At 38.3% G+C, this 15897-nt stretch overlaps 1 pseudogene; it reads left to right on the top strand.

Annotated features, from left to right (window-relative positions):
* The window catches only part of LOC109375096 (peroxidasin-like protein), a 125165-nt pseudogene that overhangs the window by 85165 nt on the left and 24103 nt on the right, over nucleotides 1–15897 (top strand).

Raw genomic sequence — 15897 nt, 5'->3', positions numbered from 1 at the left:
CTTTTATTTCTATTTCTTTTCTGATTGCTGTGGCTAGGACTTCCAATATCCAGTACTATGTTGAACAAAAGTGGTGAAAGTGAACATCCTTGTCTTTTTCCTGATGTAAAGGAGAGTGCTTTTAGTTTTCTTTGTTGAGTATGATATTAGCTGTAGTTTTGTCATATATAGCCTTTATTATGTTGAGATATAGTCACTGTATTCCCACTTTGCTTAGGGGATTTTTATCATAAATGAATGCTGGATTTTAACAATGTTTTTTCATCATCTATTGAACTATATGATATATATGATCATATGATTTTTATTTCTCATTTTCTTTATGTGGTATATCACATTGATTTGCAGATATTGAACCAACCTTGCATCCCAGGAAAAAATACCACTAGGTCATGATGTATGATCTTTTTAATGTACTGCTAAATTCAGTTTGTTAATATTTTGTTGAGAATTTTTGCATCTATGCTCATCAGGGATATTGACCTATTGCTCTCTTTTTTTGTAATATCTTTGTCTGCCTTTAGAATCAGGGTAATGGTGGCCTCATACAATGAACTTGGGAACTTTCTTCCTCTCGAATTGTTTGGAAGAGTTTCAGAAGGATAGGTGTTAATTCTTCTTTGAATGTTTGGTAAAATTCACCTGTGAAGCCATCCAGTCCTGAACTTTTGATTATTGGTAGCTTGTTGATTACTGATTGATTTCATTAGTTGTAAATGGTCAGTTCAGGTTTTTTGTTTCTTCTTGATTCAGCCTTGGAAGACTCTATGCTTCTAGGAATTTATCTATTTTTTCTAGATTGTGCAATTTGTTGGCGTATAGTTTTTTGTAGTATATGTTCTTTAATTTTGTATTTCTATGGTATCCATTGTCACTTCTGCTCTTTCATTTCTGATTTAACTTACTTGAATTCTCTATCTTTTTTATTGAATTCAGTTAAAGGTTATCAATCTTGTTTATCTTTTCAAAAACAGCTCTTCGTTTAATTGATCTGTTGTATTGTTTTTTCAGCCTGTGTTTACTTTATTTCCACCCTGATCTTTATTATTTCATTCCTTGGTACTTTATATGGGTTTTGTTTGTTTTTGTTTTCTAGTTCCCCTAAGTGTAAAGTTGGATGGTTTATTTTGAAATTTTTCTTGTTTCTTTAGTTAGGTCTGCATTATATAAATTTCCCTGTTAGGACTGCATTTGCTGGGTCCCATAGGTTTTGGGTCATTTTGTTTTCATTTTTGTTCATCTCAAGGTACCTTTTGATTTCTTCCTTGACCTCATTGTTGACCCATTCATTATTTAGTAGCATGTTATTTAAAAATGTTCCATGTGCACTTGACAAGAATGTATATTCTTCTTTCTTGGGGTGAAAAGCAATAAAAATATCAAGTCCACCTAGCCTAGTTTATCATTTAAGGTTGCTATTTCCTTACTGATTTTCTGTATGGAAGATTTGTCCATTGGTGTCAGTGGGGTGTTAAAGTCCCTAAGTATGGCTATATTACTGTCAACCTCTCCCTTCATTTCACTCAATATTTCCTTTATATATTTAGGTGTTCCTATGTTGGGTGCATAGATGTTTACTAGGGTTATGTCCTCTTGTTGCATTGATCCCTTTATCATTAATTAAGGTGTTTCATTGTCTCTTATTATAGTTTTTGTTTTAAGATCTATTTTGTCTGATATAAGTATAGTTGCCCCAGTTTTTTTTTTCTTGTTTCCATTTATGTGAAATATTGGGTTGTCGGAAAAGTCATGACATATTGTTTCTATGTTTTTTGTTGCAAAAATGCATCATGACTTTTCCGACAACCCAATATTTTTTCCATCCCTTTACTTTCAATCTATTTCTGTCTTTTGATCTGAGGTGGGTCTCTTGTAGACAGCATATATATGGGTCTCTTGTTTTTTTTCCATTCAGTTACCCTGTGTCTTTTGATTGGAGTATTTAATTCATTTACATTTAAAGTGGTTATTGATAGGTACATAGTTATTGCCAATTTGTTATCCATATTTTTTATCTTTTGTTTGTTTTATTCCTTGTTTTTCTTAAAAAACTCACTTTAACATTTTTTATTTTAATACTGGCTTGATGGTAATGAATTCTTTTACCTTTTTATTTTGTCTGGGAAGCTCTGTATCTCTCAATTTTAAATAGTAGTTTTGCTGGGTAAAGTAGTGTTTCTCATAGATCCTTACTTTTCATCAGTTTGCAAATTTGTGCCACTTTTTTTCTGGCCTGCAAATTTTCTGTTGAGAAATCAGCTGATAGTCTTATGGGAACTCCCTTATAAGTAACTAGTTGTCTTCCCTTTGCTACTTTTAGAATTCTCTCTTTGTCTTTAACCTTTGGCATTTTAATTATGATGTGTCTTGGTGTGGGCCTGTTTGGGTTCATCTTGTTTGGGACTGTCTGTCTTTCCTGGGCCTGTATGTCTATTTCTTTTGCCAGGTTATGGAAGTTTTCAGTCATTATTTATTCAAATAGGTTCTTGATCTTTTGTTCCCTCTCTTCTCCTTCTAGTACTCCTATTATGCAAATGTTTTTACGATTGATATTGTACCGGAGGTCCCTTAAACTATCTTCCTTTTAAAATTATTTTCTCTTTGTTGTTTTGATTGGGTGTTTTCTGCTACCTTGTCTTCTAAATCTCTGATTCGATCTTATGCTTCATCAAATTGTTATAGATTCCTTCTAGTGTATTCTTCATTTTAGCTATTGTACTTATTTCTGACAGGTTCTTTTTTATGGTTTTTATATTCTTCTGTATGTTTGCTATCTCTTTGTTGAGGCTCTCACTAAGTTTCTTAATAAGCATTCTCATAACCAGTGTTTTGATCTCTGTCTCTTGTGGCTTGTTTCTCTCCATTTCATTTAGTTCATTTTCTCCTGTTCTTTTATTTGAGATGTGTTCCTTTTTTTTTCTCATTTTGCCTGCCTCTCTGGTTTTTTTTTCTACAAGGTGTGATAAAAAACTACAGTTAATGTTTAAATAAAAAATATTACAGTAAAAGATATATTGCAATTAATCCCCCTCAAGATACTCCCCTTCATTTTGAACACACTTATCTTATCATTCTTGCCACTTTCTTAAGCAGTTCTTGAAGTCCTCTTTCATGAGTGTCTTTATTTGTGTTGTCATGCCTGCCTCTATGTCCTGAATCAATTCAAAATGTTTTCCTTTTATGGTCATTTTGACTTTGGGGAAAAGCCAGAAGTCACAAAGTGCCAGATCTAGTTAATAAGGTGGATAAGGACACACTGTAATGTTTTTATTTGACAGGAATTGCCATACCAGAAGCAATGTGTGACACAGAGCATTCATGATGGAGGATGAAATCATTTGCTAATTCATGTTAATGTGTTGTTTGTGATCCATGATTTACAGCACAACTTAAAACACACCTTCTCTCAAGCATAGCTAACACCTGACTGAAAGAAACAAACAAGTTGAAACTTGTCACACACTGTTACTAAGGTTTGATGCACTGCTTCCCATATTAAAGTTTCCAGCCTTTCCATTGGATGGCATTCGGCAACAGCATTCACTGTATTTTGTGATCACAACAGAAATACTCTGTGTCACATATTGTTTCTGGTATACAGAAATTTCTGTCAAATAAAAACATTATGGTGTGTCTTCATCCACCTTATTCTCTAGATCTGGTACAGTGCTACTTCTGGCTCTTCCCCAAAGTCAAAATGACCATGAAAAGTAAACGTTTTGAATTGATTCAGGACATTGAGGCAGCCATGACAACACAACTACAGATGCTCATGAAATAAGACTTCCATAACTGGTTCAGAAAATGGAAAGAACAATGGAATGAGTGTATTTAGAGCAGGAGGAAGGGAAAGTATTTTGAGGGGGATTAATGGCAGTGTGTCTTTTACAATAATATATTTTTCAAAAATTTATACATTCACCGTTTTTTTGTTATCACACCTCATATATATTATGTAGATCTTCTATGTCTCCCAGTCTTTACCTGGTGGCCTTATGTATTAGGTCTCCTATGTGTTCTAATGGCACATTCTCCCTGATCACCTCTGCAAGTGTATAAGACTGTCCCTTGTGTGGTTTATATGTTCTCTTCTGTTGTAGTTGAACCTTGATTGCTTTGGGCACATGACTGGGTGGGATTGACTTTCAGGCTAATTGGCTGTGAGGATTGGCTATGCCCATAGCATATGAGCTGCTTTGTCGGGGCTGAGCCCTCAGAGTGGAATTTTCCCCAATGGGCTCTTGTGCCTTTGGGTGTGCTGCTTGTGGAACTAATTGATGTGCTCTGATGTGTTGTGAAGCTGGCCTCTAGGTGAGTTGTTTCTGGTTCCTTTGGGAGAGGCTTCCATGAAGGCCAATTTTAACTGTTGCCTATGACTAGCCCAGGGCTACCTTGTATGAAATACAAAGCTATAAGCAGTTGTTTGTTGCCTGTGCTACACCTGGTGGCATGTGTGGGTGTCCTCGCTGTGAACTGAGGTCAGCTGCCTCCTGCATCAGGCCTGGGGCAGCTTAGCATAATGCCCAAGTCACCCCTAGGCTGTTGCTACCTGTCTGCTGCCCATAAGGTTCAGCTATTGAAAGAGCCTTCTTAGTTGTGCAGGCTGGGCTGGTTGTTCTGGTGCTGACAGTGCACCCAGGGATGCTGCCCTAGTCGGGATGGGTAAGGTCCCAGAGAGTTACCAGGGTGGGGTGGGTGGAATTTACAAAATTAATGCAGATTCAGTGCTTGCACAGTGCTGGGCCTGTGACCAATCCACAAAAAACCCAGAGAACACCACATCCACCCACCACAATCCCAGGCCTGCAGATCCCTGAGAGATGCCCAAGAAAGGCTGCAGCATGAGCTGGGGCTGACCACCTGCCAATGCAAATTTCTCAGGTAGCAGCACAGGCCACTATGGGTCATCCACTGCTGGAAAAGCCTCCAACAGCTTGCAAAGTAGGGCTGATTGCTTAGGTGCTGAGAATATCCCTGGGAATGCCAAGCAGGCTGGGTACAGTGGGGTCTCATGGAGTCACCAGGGTGGGACAAACATGAAGTTCACCAGGCCAATGAGGTCTCAGATTTGGTTGTGTGGATGATGGTGCCCATCTATAGGCTCCAAACAGGACTAAATGGTGACTGTTCCTGTAGCCCTTGTCTTGAAGCCACATCACTCAGTCTTTCCCTGCATGTCTATGGTGCCTCTCAAGTTGCTGTCCCTTTGCTGGAGCCCAGGGTGAGTGCTTGCAAGTGAGTGAGTTTGTTCCTGGACACTTTTAGGGGGCATATGGGTTTTTAGCTTCCTCCCTTCTCACAGGGACAGGCAGAATTCTTGCTGATTTCACAGCCAGTAATGGTGGGGTCTCCTCTTCCTGGCACAGGATTTGTGGGCTTGGAAACCCAGTGTGGTTTTGGGGCACTTTACTCTTCATAAGGTCCTCTGTCATTGAAGTGTCCTTGATGCTCAACCACTACCTGTGGGTTTGGGTTCAGCCTGTTTCATGTCTCTGTTCCTCCTACAATTCTCATTGTGGCCTCTTCTTTATATTCTTAGTTATAGGGGTTCTGTTCAGCTAGTCTTCAGATGATTCTTGAGGTTGATTGTTCTATAATTTAGTTGTAATTTTAATATGGTCATGAAAGGCAGCAGGTACTGCATTTACCTATTCTGCCATCTTGAAATTTAGCTCTATCACACTGTAACAAATTATAAAAGTATACTGAATGACTCAAAGAAAGAGGTGAAAAGCCAACATAGCTGATGATTCTTTTTTTAAAATTTATAATTCAGAGGTATAAAATATGATCAAGCCCTTCAGTTAGGAGAGACAGCTTCAGTGTCTAAATTCATGCTGCCCTCGAAAGCAGGGTAGTTCAACCTCCTTCCTTTTATGGTGTGTGAACTTGAAATCTGTGTTCAGGGTACAATCTCAAGAATGTAAAGGGACAACTTTGAGTTAAATTCAAATAATTTGAATTATTAAAATAAAAATTTAAGTGGATATACATGAAATGCATTTATAAAGTCCTATATTCTCAGTGTTTTTAAGAATTTTAAATACGATTGGGATTAAATAATACATATGTAAAACATATTTCCAGCCATTCATTGGATTTGGAAGATGATACTTGACTTAATTTGTTTGATGATGGGACACTCATGATTTGAAACATTCATGAGTCACACCAAGGTGAATATCAATGTATGGCCAGAAACTCAGCTGGGGAAGTCAAGACTCAGAATAAAAGTGATGAAAGTGGACAACCTTGTCTCATTCCTGATCTTAATGGGAATGCTTTCAGCTTTCTCCATTGAGTATGATGTTAGCTATAGTTTTATCATATATGGCCTTTATATTGTTGAGATATGATCTCTCTATTCCCATTTTGCTAAGAGTTTTTATCATAAATGTGTGTTGGATTCTGTGAAGTGCTTTTCCAGCATCAATTGATATGATCATATGATTTTTATTTTTCATTTTGTTAATGTGGTGTATCACGTTAATTGATTTGTGGATATTGAACCAGCCATGCATACCAGGAATGAATCCCACTTGATTGTAGTGTATGATCTTTTTAATGTATTGCTGAATTTGGTTTGCTAGTATTTTGTTGAGAATTTTTGAATCTATGTTCAATAGGGATATCGGCCTAGTTTTACTTTTTTTTAATATCTTTGTCAGGTTTTGGGATCAGAGTAATAGTGGCCTTGTAAAATGAGCTTGGAAGGCTTCCCTTTTTCTGGATTTTTTGGAATATTTTGAGGAGAATAAGTGTTCATTCTTTTTTTAATATTTGGTAAGATTCACCTGTGAAGCCATCTGGTCCAGGGCTTTTGTTTATTAGGAGCTTGTTGATTACTAATTCAATTTCATTGGTAGTAATTATTCTGTTCAGATTTTCTGTTTCTTCATGATTCAGTCTTTGAAGATTGTATGTTTCTAGAAATGTATCCATTTCTTCCAGATTGTTTAATATGTTGGCATATAGTTGTTCATAGTATTTTCTTAAATTTTTTTGTATTCCTGTGGTGTCTGTGGCCACTTCTCTCTCATTTTTTATTTTATTAATTGGGTCCTCTCTGTCTTTCTCTTGGTGAGTCTGCCTAAAGGTTAGTCAACTTTATTTGTCTTTTCTAAAAACCAGCTCTTGATTTCATTGCTCTTTTGTATTGTTGTTGTTGTTTTTTGTCTGTATTTCATTTATTTCCACTCTGATCTTTTTTATTTCCTTTTTTATACTCCCTTTGGTCTTATTTTGCTGTTCTTTTTCCAGTTCTTTCAGGTGTAAAGATGGACAGTTTGTTTGAGATTTTTCTTGTTTCTTTAGGTAGACCGGCATTGCTATGAATTTCCCTCTTAGGAAATTTTCTGCATCCAATAGATTTTGGGTCATTGTGTCTTCATTTTCTTTGTCTTGAGGTATCTTTTAATTTCTTCCTTGATCTCATTTTGACTCACTTGCTATTTAGTTACATGTTATTCATCCTCCATGTATGTGCGTGTTTTCCGGTTTTCTTCTTGTAATTGATTTCAAGTATCATAGCACTGTGGCCAAAGAAGACACTTGATATGATTTCAGTCTGCTTAAATTTATTGCTACTTGTTTTGTGGCTTAGTTTATGGTCTATCTTGGAAAATGTTCCATGTGCACTTGAGAAGAATATATATTACGCTGTTTTGGGGCAAAACGTTCTACAAATACAGATTAAATCCTACTGGTCTAATGTGTTGTTTAAGGGCACTGTTTTTGTGTTGATTTTCTGTCTGAAGGATCTGTCCATTGGTGTCAATGGAGTGTTGAATTCCCTTACTATGGTAGTGTTAATGTTGATCTCTGTCTTTATATTGGTCAAAATATGTTTTATATGTTTAGGAGCTCCTAGGTTGAGTGCATAGATGTTTACTAGGGTTATGTCCTCTTGTGGGATCATTACCTTTATTATTACGTAGTGCTTTTTGTTGTCTTGTTATAGTCTTTGTTTTAAAGTCTATTTTGTCTGATAGAAAGTATTTCTCCACCAGCCTTTTCCTTGTTTCCATTTGTGTGAAATATTTTATGCTATCCTTTACTTTCAGTCTGTTTTTGTCTCTTGATCTGAGGTGACTATTTGGAAATAACATATGCGTGGGGTTGTTTTCATATCCACTCTATCACCCTATCTCTTTTGATTAAATCATTTAGTCCATTCACATTTAAAGTGATTATTGATAGGAACATATTTTTTGTCATTTTGTTATTCATATTTCTGGTCTTCATTTGTTAGTTTGTTTTTACTTTTCTTCTGCTTAAAGAAGTTCTTTTAACATTTCTGCAACGCTGGCTTGGTGGTAATGAATTCCTTTAGCTTATTCTTTTCTGGGAGCTCTTTATCTTTCCTTCAATTTTAAATAATAGCCTTGCTGGGTAGAGCAATCTTGGCTGTAGGCTTTTTTTTTTATCCCTTTAAATATTTCCTGCCACTCCCTTCTGGCCTGCAAAGTTTCTGCAGATAAGTCCCTTGTAAGTAACCTGCTGTTTTTCTCTTGCTGCTTTTAGAATTCTCTCTTTGTCTTTAACCTTTGCCATTTTAACTGTGATGTGTCTTGGTGTGAGCCTGTTTGGATTCATCTTCTTAGGGATTCTCTGTGCTTCCTGGGTTTGTATGTCATTTTCTTTCACCAGTTTAGGAAAGTTTTGGTCATTATTTCTTAAAATAGATACACAATCCCTTGCTCTCTCTCTTGTCTTTCTGGCATTCCTATGATGTAAATGTTGTTGTGCTTGGTGTTATCCCACAGGTCTCTTAAACTATTTTTATTGTTTTTTATTCTTTTTTCTTGTTGTTGTTCTGATTGGGTGATTTCTGCTATTTTATCTTCTAAATCACTAATTTGATCCTCTGCTTCATTAATCTGCTGGTGATTCCTTTGAGAGTGTTCTTTATTTCAGTTATTCTATTCTTTATTTCTGACTGGTTATTTTTTATGATTTCCGTATCCTTCTTTATGTTTGCTATATTTTTGTTGAGATTCTCACTAAGTTCCTTAAACATTCTTATCATCAGTGTTCTAAACTCTGTCTCTGGTAGATTGGTTGCCTCTGTTTTATTTAGTTCCATTTCTAGAGGTTTCTTCTGATCTTTTATTTGGGATATATTTCTTTGTTTCCTCATTCTGGCTGTCACTCTTTGTTTGCTTCGATGTATTAAGTAGATCACCTATGTCTCTCAGACTTTGCTGGGTGGCATTATGTAGTATGTGTCTTTTATATTCTAATTGCACAGTCTCCCTATTCTCCTGTGCATGTGTTTCAGAGGTATCCCTTTTGTTGTTTGTATTCTCCTGTTGAAGTTGAGTTTTAATTGCTTTTGGTTTGTTAGTGGGTGGGATTGCCTCACAGGCTGATTAGCTGTGAGAATTGGCTATGCCCACTGTGTATGAGCTGCCATGTGAGGGTTGACCCCTCAGAGGAAGCTTGTCCTTTGCAGGCTATTTTGCCTGTAGAGAATTTCCTTTGGGAGTGCTGCGTATAGGTCCAGGCAGGTAGTGCTGTTTTTTGGTCTGAAGCTGGCCCCTGGGTGTATTGTTTCTTGTGTCTTTTGGGCAAGGCTCCCATGCAGGTCAGGCTCAGCCCTGTCTTTTATGGGTCGATGGCTACCTGGTAGGTGCCTGAAAGCTGTATGTGGTTGACTGCTGCCCATGTTAGGCCTGGAATCATAGGGGAGTGGCCTCTCTGTGAACTCAGGCTGGCTGCCACCAATATTGATCCTGAGGCAGCTTAGCAATGTCTCAGGCCTCCTTAGGCCTTTTAACACCTGTCAGTTGCCTGTAAGGCCCAGCTATTGAAAGTGGCTCCATAGGAGTATGTGTCTCGCTGGTTGACCTGATGTTGAGGGTGCCCTAAGTGATGTGCCACTATCTGGGCAGGATGGAGTTCAAGTGAGTCACGAAATGAGACTGGTGGTTTTTACAATGTTAACGCCAATTTAGATCTTATGCTGATACCTGGGTGTGCCTCCCTCATAGAGTGCCCCGAGGACACTAAAGCCATCCTCCACCTCAGGCTTGCAAATTTCTGAGAACTGCTCCTGAGTGGCTTGGTGCAGTTTTGGGTCACTGTTCATCACCAAAATATCCCAGGGTTCCACAGACTGTCTGCTGCTATAAAAAACCTTTTTCACAATTTGTGGGGGTGGGGCCTGTCACCCAGGTTCTCAGAGTGCCCCTGAAAATGCAGCTGTAGGTGGGTGGGGTGGTGTTACAGGGGGATAAAGGTTATGGTCAGTGGTTTCTACAAATTCAGTGTAGTCTCAGCTCCTAGGCCAGTGCTGGGCCCACACCTGCCTAGCAAAATAAAATAAAAAAGCTAACCACCAACAATGAAAGACAATACACCCATACACAAAAACAACAATAAACAGACAAGACAATCAAAATCAACAGAACAAAACTAAAAAAGTAACCAAAAATAATAACAAAACAAACTAGAGAAACAACAAAAAAAGAAAAAAGAAAAAGGAACAAAAAGATGCAAAAAGGAAAAAAAAGGGAAATATAAAAGAAAAGGAAAAAAAAGGAACAGAAAAGAAAAAAGGCTTTCTTTCCACTTTAATCTGCAGGCAGCTTGTGAGGCAGTACCTGTTGCCCAGCAGTAGAGTCTCCCAGTGAATTAGCACCAGCTGTGTGGAGGCAAGGACCCAGCATGTCACAAGGCAGTGCCAGCACACAGGTTCCACCAGACCAATGAGGTCCCAAACTTGGACCCCTGGAGGAGGGCCCAACCTGGAAAAATTGGTGCCCACCTTCAAGTCACATGTGCACCAGCCTTCACCTCAGGCTCGCTGGCTCTTGGGAGCTACCTGCAATTAGCTGTAGCAGACTGTTGGGCAATGCTCTCCACCCAAATATCCCCAGTTCACTGAGGGATGTCCCCCCTTGCAAAAAAAACCTCTGTGGCCTGTGGAGGTGCTCAGGGTTCCCCTGGCAACGCAGCTTTAGGTGGGTGGGGCAGGTCCCCAGGGCACCACTGGGTATGGTCACAAAGTCAGAGCAGTGTCTATTCCTGCACTGGTTACCAGCCTGCAAAAACGCGCCAAGAACACCTTGGTCAGCCACCGCTTGCACTGGGCTGTGCAACTCCCACTCCAATGCTCTCTGGCAAACACTCTGCCCCTTGTCACAGTCTCTGCCTGTCTCAATCTGCAGCCTGTGGGGCAGTGCCAACAGCACGGCAGTCAGGTGTTTCCAGGGAAACGCCGCACAAGCAATGTGCAGGGCGGGGACCCAGGGCATCACCAAGGCAGCATGTGTGTACATGCGTGCATGCACACCTATTCCTCTCGACCAATGTGGTCCTGAACCTGACCCTTTGGGGGAGGGCTTAACCCTAAAAATATGCTACCCTCCTGTAATCCACATGTGTGCAATCCCTGCACAGGGGGAACAATGGCCCCAGAACTTCTAGCTCCTGTACCAAAGGTGCTCAGTTCAGTCCTTCCCCATAGCTCCTGGGACCTCTGAGCTGCTACTCCCTCCACCAGAGACCAGGTGAGTGCTCGCCAGTGAGCAAAACTATGTTCCAGCTCCACAAAAGGGTGGATGGGCCTCTAGCTGCCTTCTGCCCCACCAAGACAGGCAGAGAGAGTCCTCACTGATTTCCACTACCAGCTATCATGGGATTCCCCTTCCAGGCACAGGACCCCTGGGCTGGGGAGCCTGGTGTGGGGCCAGGGAGCCCCTCCTTCTTCACGGGGGCTCTGGCACTGAGGTGTCTCTCCCGGCATTCACTCCCTCTCTGTGGGCCTGGAGTCAGCCTGCCTCACATCTCTGCCCCTCCTACCAGTCTCCACATGGCCTCTTCTTTAAATCCTTCATTTTAGTTGTTCTGTTCAACTAGTGTTGAGATGAATCCTAAGGTTGACTGTTATATAATTTATTTGCAATTTTGGTGTGATCCTGGGAGGCAGTTGGTACAGCACCCACCTATTCAGTGCTCTCCCACCACAAATCATTCACCATTACTTCTTGATCACACCTCATAGCATATTATCTTCCCTTCCATTTCCTCTGCCACTGACTCACTTAAACCTCAATTATATTGCAATACCTTTCCCTCTACTCTCCCTTCCCTTCTGCCAGTACATTTTGTCTATAGAACTTTACACCAAACTCTAATATAATGATTTTCAACATGTACTTATACAAGTACATACAACATGTAAATATCTATGTGTTGTAGTTGTGTGAGTTGTGTGTTTATTTCCACTTAGCCTGGTCAAGTTTTCTATCATTGTGATATCTCTTTAAAGACCATTTTGATATACATTCTCATAAATGGTGAACTTGTACTTAATTAAATATGGCATTTTTTTCCTAATAAATAAATCACCTCTGTATTCTAAAAAAAAAAAAAGTTTGTATTTTTTAGACTATGTGTTCTGTGTTTTGTCATCTGTCCTCCTCATTAAAACATGAGCATACAAGGAATGTGTCATGTGCATCTTTGCATCTTTCTGATATCTAGCATTTTGCTAATATATTTAAGACCTTCAATATTGTTAAAATTGAATTAAATCTTTATTGTTATATTAGTTTAAATCAATTTATCTCTACTCTTCAGGGTACATTTATATGAGAAATTAAGGAGCCGCCAAAACTTGGAATAAATAAATAGGCATTTTTAACACCTTAATAAGTTTTTAATTTCTGTTTCATATTCCCAGAAATGATGAAACTCATGAATCAATAAGAGTGGAACACCCTATATGGAAGTCTAAATTTTGTATTTGCAAGGATACTTGGTGAATTAATTTGTAGTATGTTTGGCTGAAAGTAAATGAAACTTTGACTAGACATGATTTAAACACATAGTGTATACTTGTGTGGTTTATTCAAATGCCACAAGTAGTACAGGAGTAGTATAGAGATGCCAAATTAGTTCATTACCCCAATGATATCTTTCTGTCTGGTCAATCCTTTGCATGTAGGCCTCTTTTCCCTCCTCATAATTGTTGACTCTTGGCCACAAGGCAGCCCCTGTAATCCAAGCTCAAGCCCAAATTCCAGGCAGCAGACAGGCAGAAGAGCACTTACTAGTTGCACTTTGTGCTTCTGTTTGGGAGAGAGCTCTTCCTAGTGACACATGCCTACACCTCATTGGCAGAATTGTGTCACATAGATACCCTTAACTCCAAGGGATTCCGGCAAGGGGATATTTTTCAATGGGAACAGTTGAATATTTAACCCTTCCCTCAACCTCCTCCCCCCAAAAAAGGTAGGTACTAGCCATGTCTATGCTACCTCAAGGCATCAAGGCAAGCAGTCTATTTTTTTTAATTATGTATTTATGGCAAAAACAGATTTAATTTATTTTAGATTTATTTGAGAATTTAATATGTATATATAATATTTTGAAAATGACAATAATCTTTTTTTAAATTTATTACATTTATTGAGGTGGCATTGGTTAGTAAAATTATGTAGGTTTCAAGTGTACAGTTCTGTAATACATCATCTGTGTATTGCATTGTATTGTATTGTATTGTGTTGTATTATAGACTCTAAACTATGTCTATCTATAAGTTTTTGTTCTTGTTTGTTTGTCTTGTTCCTTTTTTGCTTTCAGTGTTATATCCCATATATAAGTGAAGTCATATGGTTCTTGATTTTATCTGTCTGACTTATTTAGCTTAGCATGATAATATGAAGACACATCCATGTTGTTGTAAATGGCAGTATTTCATTTTTTTCTATGGCTGAGTAATATTCCACAGTGTGTATGTATGCACCACATCTTCTTTATCCAATCATCTATTGAAAGGCACTTTGATTGTTTCCATGCCTTGGTCACCAGGAATAATGCTGCAATGAACATAGTGGTACATATATCTTTATGGATAAGTGTTTTCAGATTTTTGGGGTAAATACCCAGAAGAGGGATTATTGGGTGGTATGGTAATTATATTCTCAATTTTTTGAGGAAACTCCATACTGTTTTCCATAGTGGCTGTAACAATTTACATTCCCACCAGCCGTGTATGATGGTTTCTTTTTCTCCACAGCCTTTCCAAAACTTATTATTACTTGTCTTGTTGATGATAGCTATTCTAACAGGTGTGAGGTGATATCTCACTGTGGTTTTGATTTGCATTTCCCTAATAGCTACTGAGTTGAGCATTTTTTCATGTATCTGTTGGCCATTGTATGTCTTATTTGGAGAAGCATCTGTTAGGTCCTCTGACCATTTTTTAATTGGATTGTTTTTTTTTGTTGTTGTTGTTGAATTGTACAAGTTCTTTATATATTTTAGATATTACTCCTTTATCAGAAGCATTGTTTACAAATATCTTCTCCCATTTGGATGGTTGTTTTTTTTTTAATAAATGTTATTGTTAATTTCAGGTGTACAGAACAATGAAATAGTTATCTTTTTCACCCTCACAAAGTAACAACCCCCTTCCCCCCATCTACTGCCCTCCCATCCCTGATATCGTGCTTATCTATTACAATTCCATTGACTCCATTCCCACTCTCTACTCCATGTCCCATGACTATATGTATATATAATTATTGTTGACATACATTATTATTCAACCTCAGCTTCAGAAATACAGTGTGGTGGTCAGGCCTCTCCACCAACTATGAAGTGGTCTTCCTAACAAGACATGAGTCCATCTGGGCCCCTAAAAAATATTTACAACATTATTGATTATATTCCCCAGACTGTCTTTTCTATCCCTGAGGCCATATTGTAGTTACCAATTTGTATTGTCTCAACCCTTCCCCTTCTCCTTTATCCCCACCCTCTCCCAACTCGCAACCCTCAGTTTTTACTCTGTGTCTCTGAGTCTTTTTTTGTTTACATTTCTTTTTATTCAGTTTTTTAGAATCCACGTATAAGTGAGATCATATGGTATTTGTCTTTCTCTGACTGACATTTCATTTAACATAATGTTCTCTAGGTCCATCCATATCGTCCCAAATGGTACTATTTCCTTCTTCTTTATAGCTGAGTAATACTCCATTGTGTAAATGTACCATGGTTCTTAATCCAGTCGTCTACTGATGGGCATTTCGGTTGTTTCCAAGTCTTAGCTATTGTGAATAGTGCCGCAATGAACATAGGGTGCATATATTTTTTTGGATTAATGTCTTGGGTTTTTCTGGATAAATACCTAAGAGTGGGATTGCTGGGTCATAAGGTAATTCCATTCCAGTTTACTGAGATACTTCCGTACTGATTTCCATAGTGGCTGCACCATTCTGCAGTCCCACCAGCAGTGCACCAGGGTTCCGATTTCCCCACAACCTCTCCAGCATTTGTTGTTTGTTGATTTATTGATGATAGCCATTTTGACCGGAGTGAGGTGGTATCTAATTGTGGTTTTTATTTGCATTTCCCTAATGCTAAGTGAGGTTGAACAGTTTTTCATATGTCTCTTGGCCATCAGTATGTCCTCTTTGGAGAAATGCCTCTTCATAAACTCTACCCATTTTTTATTGGGTTGTTTGTTTTTTTGGTGTTGAGTTACATGAGCATTTTATATATTTTGGATATTAACCCCTTATCAGATATCTCATTGACAAATATCTTCTCCCATTCAGTAGGCTTCCTTTTTGTTTTATTGATGGTTTCTTTTGTTGTGAAAAAACTTTTAAGTTTGATTTAGGTCCATATGTTTATTATTTTTTTTTACTTCCCTTGCCTGCGGGGATGTATCAGTAAAAATATTGCTCATGGTAATGTCTGCAAATTTAGACCCTACATTTTCTTCTAGGAGTTTTATGGTCTCAGGTCTTACATTTAAGTCTTTAATCCATTTTGAATTTGTTCATGTATATGGCGTAAGGAGGTGGTCCAGTTTCATTTTTTTGCATGTGTCAGTCCAATTTTCCCAGCACCATTTATTAAATAGACTATCTTTACCCCAAT

The sequence above is a fragment of the Hipposideros armiger genome, unplaced genomic scaffold (assembly GCF_001890085.2).
Source record: "Hipposideros armiger isolate ML-2016 unplaced genomic scaffold, ASM189008v1 scaffold_898, whole genome shotgun sequence".
NCBI classification, from domain to species: Eukaryota; Metazoa; Chordata; class Mammalia; order Chiroptera; family Hipposideridae; genus Hipposideros; species Hipposideros armiger.
The sequence above is the reverse complement of the archived record's forward strand: the minus strand, read 5'-3'. Positions and strand labels throughout refer to the sequence as shown.